This window comes from Tenrec ecaudatus, chromosome 4 (assembly GCF_050624435.1).
Source record: "Tenrec ecaudatus isolate mTenEca1 chromosome 4, mTenEca1.hap1, whole genome shotgun sequence".
NCBI lineage: Eukaryota > Metazoa > Chordata > Mammalia > Afrosoricida > Tenrecidae > Tenrec > Tenrec ecaudatus.
Window position 1 is genome coordinate 101211102 of NC_134533.1, and position 11247 is coordinate 101222348.

The 11247-nt window shown below is 38.4% G+C and overlaps 1 non-coding gene across 1 annotated transcript; it reads right to left on the bottom strand.

The window, feature by feature from the left end:
- Positions 1 to 1168: 1168 nt before the first annotated feature.
- LOC142447662 (small nucleolar RNA SNORA42/SNORA80 family) lies at positions 1169 to 1303 on the bottom strand. The gene has a single exon (XR_012784326.1). It is a non-coding gene; the product is annotated as a small nucleolar RNA SNORA42/SNORA80 family (small nucleolar RNA).
- Positions 1304 to 11247: the final 9944 nt, after the last annotated feature.

Here is an 11247-nt window from a genome sequence, read left to right on the forward strand (position 1 = left end):
CACTGATGGCGAAAAAATATTTAGTCTTATTCATTTTTTCGTTCCAACTATGCATCACCAAGAATTTCCAGATGTTAATGGTATATGTTCTACCTTCTTTAATTTCCCTTGGGAGCTAAATGTGCTATAAATATTTTTTTCACTTATTTCATCCAAGTATGTTCCCATAGTTTAGAATTCCTGTTTACAGATGTCTGTATATCTTCTAACACTATTTCAAGGCAGTAAAGGCTAAAGACTATAGACAAAATTTCCTCAGAGGACTTCCCTTACTATATCTGTTTTCTGTTTTAGTATCAGTCAGGAGGAAGAAAAGTCCTGTATAGCTTCTCCATTTTCTCTTGAACATAAACACTGAACATTTCTAGTTTAAGCTTAAAGCCATCAATCTATAATGAAGAAGAGGCCAGTGTTCTTTTCTATAACTGTATGAGCTGTAACATAGATGAGAATTGTACTGGCTAGCTCAGAAAGCAGATAGAGAAGGACATGTGTCAAATGTGGCATAAAGGGTAATAGAGAACAGATAATAGAGATTAAGAGCAAAACTCAAAAATATATGCATAGGAAATGGGTATATTTGCCTTTCTTTCAGATTTCCCACCCCCCGTAACAGATACTGAGTAATTTAGTGCAGTGGAAATCAAATGAGAAGATGTATAGAACGTGTAGAGGAGCATAGCTACATTACAGAGTAGGCATAGTTTGTGTAGACGATGTATGTACAGAAGAGAGCACATATAGCATGTATAGGAGAAAGAAGGCCAAGAAGCATTTATATATTTGAATTGCAGCTGGAGAAGAATATTGAAAGCGCAATGTAGTGTTACAAGAACAAACCGATCCATCTGCTTAAAGCCACAGTGCTCCTGAGAGAGAAGAATGGCGACGCTTTGTCATACATATTTTGGAGATAGTTTTAGAAGAGACCCATCCCTGGAGAAGGACATCATGTTTGGAAAAGCAGAGGGGCGGCAACGTAGAGGGAGGCCCTCAAGAAGTGCTTAGACAGCCTGGCTGCCACAGGGGGCCAGACAGCTCGGGCAGGCGGACAGCTGAAAGGAGGTGCAGCACCTGCTGGTGTTTCCTTCTGTGGCACAGAAAGTCGCTGGCAGTCAGAACCGACTCGATGGCATTTGACAACCACACATTTTTGTTTGTTTTTCTTCACTGTGCAACCCACCTCAGTGCCTGAAGCCCACGGGGGTAAAGCCAGGTAATGGTTCAGGGTGACAGTTTGCTTTCACATGGGACACTGTGAGAGGCCCATAAGATCGGACCTGCCACAAATCCAAACCAATGCACACATTTTCTAATCTGCAAATATGAGTAAGACACTACCGATTACACAACGATTTTATGTCAGATTAACTTTTTCTGAGTCCGCATATTAGTTCTCTCAGATATAGTTCATCTGAACATATGTAAATATCTTATTTTAAAAATGAACATTTGCACCAAAAGGAATGACATTGTTACAGATCCTATATAGGTTTCAAAGTTATTTGCACAAAACTACACTGGGCTTCATTTCAAATTCTGTTCAAATTCTGTCTCTTAAGAAAAACTTGGTTGGATGACTATGGATGGAAATGACTGTGTAGTCATGTCAAAAGTAGAGACATTATTTGAAATTACAAAGAAAGGAGTGATCTGGCATTTTCTCTTAGTTGTACTCTCTGTCAAACATTTTTTTCTTGTATTTAACTTGGATTTTCAATAACAGATTCAATAACAACATTTTAAATGCGATATAGGGCCACTTCAGGTAGGTTTCTCATTCCGTCATTTCAAATGACGAGAAAACATTTTGTTTCCTGAAATTGGCATTCACAATATATCAGTACTGAAGGAACTCCCTTTGGCCCCTGCAATTTTTGTTCTTTGTGGTGGGAATTCTGCATGCTGAAAGATAGTTATCTAGGGGTTAGTTGGTTTGCATCTAAAGTGTCTGAGAACCTATTGTGCCGGTCAGTGCTCCGGGGGCATGCTATGGAACACAACTAGGCAGAAAGAAGTGAGGTTTTTATTTGTTAGCTTGTGGTTTTGTTTTTTTTTTCTTTTTGTTCATTGCACAAAGCTGCACATTAAGGTAGTCTACTACAGGGCCAGATTTCTCACCTTCCACGTGGAAGTCACAGTTAGATTCCCAGCCCATGTACCCCATACACAGCTACCACACGTCTGCCAAAGGATTCTTGTGTGTGACTTTGTGTGTAAAGGAGGTTTCTGCAGTTTCTACACTAAAGTGAACTAGGAAAAAGCGCTTAGTGATCCACATCAGAAAACCAGCCAATGAATATCCTATGAATCACAAATGGTCCCATTGGCAAATGTTTATGGGGATAGAATAGGACCATGCAATAAATCCCTCCATTGTTATGGTCAGCATGTGTCTGGGTTCACCCTGATTTTGGGGAATAACAGTGATATGACTGCAGCTATGTCTTGGAGGTGACTGGGAAGAGGGCATGGCTTAAAACCAAGCTCAGTGCCATCAAGTCATGGCTCACGGTGACTTTACAGGACAGGGTAGAGCTGTGGCTGTGGTTAACGGCCCAACTTGTAACTGCTGTGCCACCGGGCTTCCTGGGAAGAGGGCATGGAAATGCCATAATCATCTGAGTGTTTTTATCCTTGATTTGTTTTTTCTTGAAAGAGATTGCTTTACCTCCTCTATACATTGGTTTACGGGTATGGCTTCTCAGAGTTATGGACTCACAGCTCCTACTTTTGCTTATGAGCCGACACTGAGAACTGATTTTCTTGGTCTCATAAACCAAAGTTGAGAAAACCTACTATTGGGCAAAGATGTGTCAGAAGTGCAGATTTAAAAGTTACACCCTCTGCTGTTAAATCAATTCCACTTCACACAGACCTTGTATGACAGAGTAGCTCTCTGCATGGTTTCTGGGGTTATAAATATTTACACAAGCAGACTGCCTTCTCTTTCTCCCCCAAACTGAACATGGGCTTCTGACCTGCTGATTTGGAGTAAGCAGCCTGATGTCTAACCTGCTACCCCATCAGATGTTCTGGCCCCGCTTCAGGCCATCACAGGATGACTGTAATCATTTGACAGAAAAGATGTCCTCTGAGACTGAGGAGATTTGGGGTTATTCAGACATTGAAATTGACTTTTTAATATCTCATTTTTTTAATCCAGATGTACCTTATGGCTATTCTCCCAATTGCTGCTATGAATGAAAGTTTTGGGTTGAACAATGTGTACAGGTTCTCATAGGGGATACCTTTTACAGGGTTGGGTCTAAATAATAGAGGGACAAGTACAATGTTAGTAAAAGCTGTCTGGTTAAGTCTTCTCTTTATTGTCCTTCATTTTTAGATAAGACTTCATCATGGTAAGAGATATGAAGCAGTCTAAAGTATTAAGTGATATTCAAAATTAATTAAAACGAATTGAAGTTAGTTGAACCTAAGTGTCCATTAGCTCTGTTTGGTTAACTTCTCATGAAAGTTTAGCATTATTTAATCAATCTTTGATTCATAAGATCTGAACTATCTTTGGGCCTCATTGCCCTGGAGAGTTTTTTCTAATATAATTTTTTTTCAGATCCATTTTACTTTTTGCCTTACAGTTAAGAATTACAACTGAACAGAGGATGTCACGTAAAATGCTAATGGTAATATTTAACCACTACCACAGTTAAACCCAGGAGGCTGGTGGTGTATGAGTTAAGCATGAGGGTGCTGACCATAACATGAGCCATTCAATCCTGTTAGTTGTTCAGTTGGAGAAAGAGGACCGTATCTGCTCCATACAGAGTTAGCACTTTGGATGCCCTCAGACAGCAAAATTGAGTAGATGATTGTAGTGGGCTTTAATTTCATCCCTAAGCTCAGAACGAAGTGACATATAACAAAACTCAAACTCTTAAGAAAATGTCTTTATGGTTAATAATATTAATTTTCTCAGAGCCATCCAGAATTTTATCTCTAATGATAGACATTCACTGAATGGATGAAAGAATGTAGTTTTAAAATGGTTATGAGATGAGGGTTATGGATTGATAGTGGGCAACTTTTAAATATAAATAATTTAAACATATTGAATATACCTAAAATCTACTATGGATACAACAATGATAAAAGTTAGACACCTAGCTTTGAATGTGAAAGCTTTGAAGGAATGTTGGAAATGATTTATTTCTTAAATGCAGATCCAGAAAGAGCAGCAAAAAAAGAGAGATGTGTGTTATAGACACAAATTATTAGCCTGGCATTTTTGCTATTAGTTTTATGATGTGAGGGAGGAAGACATTAATAATAGACTTAGTTATATTTTCTGAAAAATGAGGTAATTATAAATAAAATATAATTAACTGATTATTGATCATAATATCCTAACTACTATAGGTTGAAGTATACCCACCTCTGCAAAATTATATATATATATATATATATATATATATATATATATATATATTTGTATATCATGTGGTCAACAGCCCCATGCTTAACTCATACACTACTAGCCAACTGAGTTTAACTATGGTAGTGGTAAAATATTACAATTAGATTTTACATGACATTCTCTGTTCAGGTGTAATTCTTAATTGTAAGTCATAAAGTATAATCGATCTGAAAAAATATATTAGAAAATATAGAAATTATATATATGTACCCTATATTCTCAAGTATAAGGCAACCCAAATATCAGATGAGGCACTTAATTTTACCACACAAACTGCGTTAAAATGTACATGAGTATATGCAGATATATATAAACATAAATGCACACACATATTTCTGGTACTTGTGAACTTGGCTATAGTGTATTCCAATTCAAAATGTGGGCAGAGACAGAGATAGAGACTGGCATTTAGATAATGAAATGATCTGATCAGGGAATGTGATCAAGGATAATGACTCACAGCTGGTGGGAAGGGGACTGTAGTCTGCAAATGAGAGGAGGACAAAGAAGCCCAGGAGGAGGGTGAAAGCCATAGAGGACTCAACACTAGGATCTTATCTACTGTGGTGAATATTTTAGACTTTAAAATTACTATTAAAAAACTGATGTGTGAATCTTATACTACAGCTAATTTGTGTATTAAGAAAGAGTAATGGATTTGAAGAGGAAAATAAGTGCTTATGAAGAAATGTGTGAGAGAAGTGGTATATCCATGCAAAGTAAACATGAAAAGATATTGCTTTAGGGTGGGGGCAGTGAAAAGTTATCGTTGGTGTCAAGTGTCTTGAAGTAGGTTCCCAACGCACACAATTCAAGGAAACACGGCCTGATCTTGCGCCGTCCTCACAATTGTTCCCATGTTTGAGCCCATTGTTGCAGCACTGTGTCAATCCATCTCATCCACGGTGTTCATCTACCAAGAATGATGTCTTTTTCCAGGGATGGGTCTCTCCTGGTAACATGTTCAAAGTACCATCGATGAAGTCTAGTCATCCTTGCTTCCAAGGTGCCTTCTGGCTCTACTTCTTCCAAGACAGATGAGATGGTTCTTTACAACATTCCTCACCAGGACCATGATTAAAATGCATGGATTCTTCTTCAGTCTTCCTTATTTAATATGCAACTTTCACATGCATATACGGCAATATGGCGTACATATACATCTTGAGTCAGGCATACTTTAGTTCTCAAAGCGACATTCTTCAATGTGAGATCCATGTTCTTCAAGTCTTCAAGTGGTCTGTGCAGCTGATTTCCCCAATGTGATATGTTGTTTGATGCCTTGACCACTGCTTCCAAGAGCATTGGCTGTGGATTCAAGCTAAATGAAATTCTTGGCAATGTCAGTCTCTTCTCAATGTATCATGATGCTATTCATCGGTCCAGTTGTAATGTTTTCTTTACATTAAGTGTAATCCATACCAAAAGCTGCAATATTTTTATTTGCATCAGTTGATGCCTCAAGCCCTTCTTTGTTCAGCAAGCAAAGTTGTATTAACTGCCCATCAGGTTGTTCATGAGACTTTCTCCGATCCTGAGGACACATACTTTGCCATATAGCCTAGCTTCTCACATTATCTGAGAAGCATACAGATTGAGTAGATATGGTGCACAGATATAAGCCTGACACACACCTTTCATAATTTTAAACCATTCAAAATCTCTTTAGTCACCTCTCATGATTACCTCTTAGTCCATGTGCAGGCTTTGCATGAGAACAATGAAGTATTTTGGAATTCTTCTTTTTCTCAAGAACATTCATAAGTTGTTATGGTCTACAGAGTCAAAAATTCTTTGCATAGTTAATGAAACACAAGAAGTCATTTTTTCTGGTATTCTCTGCTATCAGCCAAGATCCATTTGCTATAAGTCATGACACATCTTCTTCTTCTGAAGAGGGCCTGAAACTCTAGTAGCCCCCGTTAAATTACTGCTGCAACTGTTGTTGAATGATCTTTAGTAACATTCTCCTTGCATGTAATATTAAAACATTAAAAAAATTCCACATTTTGTTGAGTCATCTCTATTTGGAATGACATCAAATGTGGATCTCTTCCAGTCAGTTGGCCAGAAGGCCAGAAGGCTAACTTCCAGACTTTTTTGTATAAACAAGTACTGCAAGTGCTCCCAGTGCGTCTTCAGCTTGCTGAGACATTTCATTCAGTAGTCCATCATTCCTGGAGCTTGGGGTGGGGGGGGGGCGGTAATAATGCCTTCAGTGCAGCTTAGACTTCATCTTTCATTACCAATGGTTCATCTTTATATACCACCTCTCAAAATGGTTGACTGTTGACCAATTCTTTTTAATACAGTGACTCTCTGTATTCTTTTCTTTTATTTTTTTACAGCTGCGTACATTAATAGACATGATAAAAATTTAGGGAAGTAATTAAGATTTTCTATCAATTTGATTTAACTCAGCTTCTTAACTTTGATTGAAAAGTCCTCCCACCCTCCAACACCCTCTTCTTCACCTGTAGCATTATTGTGCATCCTTTAATATTTAACTCAGATATGACCTGCATTGTGATGATTTTCTTCCCCTGGCAGAATTAGTAGCCTACTATTTCAACACTTGCTTGTAAGACAGCACCTGTTCTCTCTCTACAGAAGCCGTTTGATCCTATCGTAACAGGGCTGCCCCATCTGATAAGAAGCAGAATCAGCTTAAAAGAAGTCAGGATACGCACTGGAAAGACCCTTTCCACCCTGACTATAAAACTCTGCCCCCAAAGAAAAGTTTTCCTAACACTCGGACCTATTGAAACAAATTGAATTAATGCTGACATTTTTGATCACAGACACATAAAATGACTAAATTAGAGACCTTAACTAGCCTAGTCTCCCCATTTGGGGGTATAAGTAGAACAGAACCTGGGTAGGACTCCTCAATTGACTGACCATTGAAGACACAGCTGCCATGCATCCCAGTGCAAAGTGAAGCCTGTGACTCAGGGAGGAAGTCGACCACTGAAATGAAATATGAAAGAAACACGGAGGATATTGTGTTGCAGGACCACAGTCCTAAGTGGAAAATCTGGGGGAAAATGTCAAAAGACTTGCAATCATATCAGAAGGGAACCCATTAAAGAATTTCCTAAGATAAGGATTCTTAGAGAGATTAAACCTTTTTTACCACGTGCCAGCTTCTGCAACTGCCACCTGGATAAATGGTCATATAAATTATTTTTTTCACACACATTCAGAGCCTCATCTGAGACAATCACAACCTCGTGCTATTGACCTTTTGGAAGCTTATAGCCAAATTTATGGTTTATCTTTGCAGAGCTTTATGGCTTCATGAAATTATTCACTAACTCTTTTGGTCTTATATTCATTTCCTATGGCCAAGTAACAAATTAAAACATGTTTAGTGTCTTAAAACCATACACATTTATTACTTCACGATTTCTGGGGGCCAAAAGGCTGCACAGGACTCAGCGGGGAGTCTTGCTGACAGTTTGACAAGGTGGCTATTAAGGTATTGACTGCGCTGAATTCCCACTCAGAGTCTTTCCTGGGAAAATAGTCCTCTCAATGAGAGTGTCACAAAGACGCAGGTTCTTGTGGTTAAAAATTGAGGTCTTCATGTCCTACCAGCTCCTGTATTGCCTTTTGGCCATTTCAAAACAGTTGTTTCCTCCTCTAAGGCCAACTGTGGGCTTTCCTCTCCATCCAATCTTTGACTTTTTAAATGGGCTCACTGATTAATTCAGCCCCACTCCTAACACACTCATCCTAATTTATCATGAACCGAGTATACATTTTAATTACATTTGAGATTTTCTTCATAACAACACCTTGATCGATGTTTGATTGAACAATGGGAAGAAGACATGAATCTTGAAATGTTTAGGATACCTCGATTTCACAGTCTTATCCTTACTTTATGCTTGTCTTGTTTTATGTCTTATTCAAAATATATTTGCTATACGATATTGCATGCATTTTATTAGGTTGTCTCCATTCTGTTCTTGGTACTCCTTGGCATCCCTTTCTTAGTTTTCATTGCCCCTACCTCAGTTGTCACAGAGTGTCTTTCCTCTGTATTTGTGACTGTGTTCGCACATCTGTTCTTCCCTGTGTACAACACCACAGAGAAGAGATTGGGATTAGGATCTGCCATACTCCAGAGGGACCTCATTTAACTAAATAACTAACAAAAGGAAAACCTCATTTTAAACAAGGTCACATTCATAGGGACAGGGATCCACATAATCTGTTACATTTAGAATGTTCCGATGAAGACACAGGAGGGGTGTGTTTCAAAGTCATGTTTCCAGAGAGACATAAGCGTTAGAAATTGTTTTGAGGATGTCCTTGAACTTCCATCAAATAGACAATTCTCTCATCTGGATGTGCGTTAATGCAGAAATGTTTCTGTCAGGTTGTCTGCGTGAAGGTGACACAATTTTTCATCACCTTTGTCTGTTTATCTGGCGATGAGAATGTTTCCAGCTCTATTCAGTTTTTTTTCTGTCTTTCAGTCATTTTCACAGTGATTTTATAAGAGGCTGTCTCGATATCTACTGAGAGAATGAGTCCATGCTCAAGCACGGATCTTCTATATTTTTAACCCTCTTTTGAGACTGGGAGATGGGTGTTATATTGTTACTGTTAATATGAGATTTTATTTTGAATCTTGGTCCTTTTATTTATGAGCTATGTGTGCTTGACCTAGTTATTTAATTTTTATGAGCCTGTGTTCTCATCTGTAAAATTGGGAAAGTAATATTTGGCAGAAATTTTATGAGACTTTGAATATAAAATCATGTAGTACTGAGTTTTGTTGTAGTTAATCAATAAATAAAACGGAAATTTTCTGACACAATCTGATTATTAGGGTGATTTTTGGACGACTTTTTAAAAGGCACAGAATGTCTGATCTAAACATTATCCTGTAATAATGGTGGTATTGGCTAATTCATGAATTGCAAAGTTTAATCTATATAAGTTATGCTAAAATTCCCTTAATCTTACCTTGACGTATTGGATTTTGTGCCTATGTGTGGCTACCACCAAAATTACATATTGAAAATATTGAAGAATATTTTGCTTTACTGAATTAGTACAGGTTCTGAAAAATAGTTGATATAATCTTTGGCTATATAGCTACTTTGAATCTTTTAATTTAATATCTTTTAAAGAACTTCCTTGTTTTTTAGCTGACATTTTCTTCCTTTTTGTTGATCTTTTCTTAAGAGACATAATTCTATGTGATAGATGTTATATGCACAGAGTATTATTAGGCAATCATCTTTTGTGTAATATGATGCTAAGAGCGATTTACCCAGCTTCTTACATCTATTTGAAAACAAAGTATTCTTTTACCACGTCTTCAGCTCTTTGATTAATATGGACTATTTCACTGGCATAAATCAGCTTTCCAGACAGTTTTCACAAAGCATAGCCTCCAAGAAAGCATGTGTTCACAGAAAACATTTTATAAGTTCTTTTACTAAATAACATCAGAATACTATGCTAAACCCTCAAACCTACCAGGGCAGGTACCATGGAAGAGAAGACCTGGCAACCTATTTACATTAGAATTACAGCCGAGAAAGCCATATAAACCCTTCTACTCTGCAGCAAACTCAGTGTCACAATGAGTTGGAATCAACTTAATGACAGCAAACAACAACTAACTGGCCTCCATTTTATCATTAAAGAAAGTATCTTGAAAATATTTGATCTTTCAAAAGTTATACATCTATTGCTTTAAAATCCTTATCTTCCAGGAAAATAATGTTACAAGCAACATCATTTTGTCCACTAACTGGACATCTAAAATAAATTAAAGGGGAAAAAGTTGACAAATTACCTCTTCTTTATCTCTATGAGGGTAAATAAAAAAGTATTGCTACTAAGCGGGTGCATAAGCAAATGTGGTGAAGAAAGCTGACGGTGCCCAGCTATCAAAAGATACAGCATCTGTGGTCCTAAAGGCTTGAAGATAAACATGCAGCCATCTAGCTCAGAAGCAACAAAGTCCACATGGAAGAAGCACACCAGCCTGTGTGACCATGATATGTCGAAGGGATCAGGTATCAGGCATCAAAGAACAAAAAATCATATCATTGTGAACAAGGGGGGGTGCAGAATAGAGACTCAAAACCCATCTAAAAGCAACTGGACATCCCCTTACAGAAGGGTCTCGGGGAGGGGGGGGACGGGGGGGGGGGAGACAATCCAGGCAGCTTGCAGTGCAGTATGGTATCGAAATTTCTTTTAGTTCTTTAATGCTTCCTTCCTACTACTATCATGATCCTAATTCTACCTTACAGATCCGGCTAGACTAGAGGATGTACATTGGTACAGATAAGAGCTGGCAACACAGGGAATCCAGGACAGATACAAACCCTCAGGACTAAGAATGAGAGTAGCCATACCAGGAGAGTAAGGGGAAGGTGAAGGAGAAAGGGGGAACCAATCACAATCATCCACCTATAACTCCTTCTCTGGGGGATGAACAACAGAAAAGTGAGTGAAGGTAGGCATCGGACAGTATAAGACATGGAAAAATAATAATACTTTATAAATTATCAAGGGTTGGTGAGGGAGGGGGGTGAAAATGAGGAGCTGATACCAAGGGCTCAAGCAGAAAGAAAATGTTTTGAGAATGATGATGGCAACAAATGTACAAATGGATGTATGGATTGTGATAAGAATTGTAGGACTTGGTGCCAGCCCCTCAGAGGCGGCGTTCCACCTGCCTCCCCTCCCGGCCAGGTGGGGTGGGTAGGTGCGCTGGACGGGCAGGCAGCCCTGGAGAGGCGAGGAGGGGAGAGCTAAATTGGCCCCGACGGGCCAAG